This window comes from Lupinus angustifolius, chromosome LG03 (genome assembly GCF_001865875.1).
Source record: "Lupinus angustifolius cultivar Tanjil chromosome LG03, LupAngTanjil_v1.0, whole genome shotgun sequence".
Classification (NCBI taxonomy): domain Eukaryota; kingdom Viridiplantae; phylum Streptophyta; class Magnoliopsida; order Fabales; family Fabaceae; genus Lupinus; species Lupinus angustifolius.
The window spans coordinates 18,662,945-18,663,171 of NC_032011.1; positions in this window are offsets into that span (position 1 = coordinate 18,662,945).

Consider the following 227-nt stretch of genomic DNA (forward strand, 5'->3'; position numbering starts at 1 on the left):
CACTTTGGAACGGTTAGGTTCCTGAATTTGAAAAACAAAACTATAGTGATCAGCTTTATAAAAACTAGTCCAATATCACCCAAAGAATTTTTGTTTATTGCAGATTCAATTTTTTGGNATTTTTTGGATTGATTTTCAATTTTTTTAGATTGTTGTGGATTTGATTACCTCTAAGACGAAATATTAGTTGATAATGATTAGAAATGAGATATTCTTTTATGACAAAC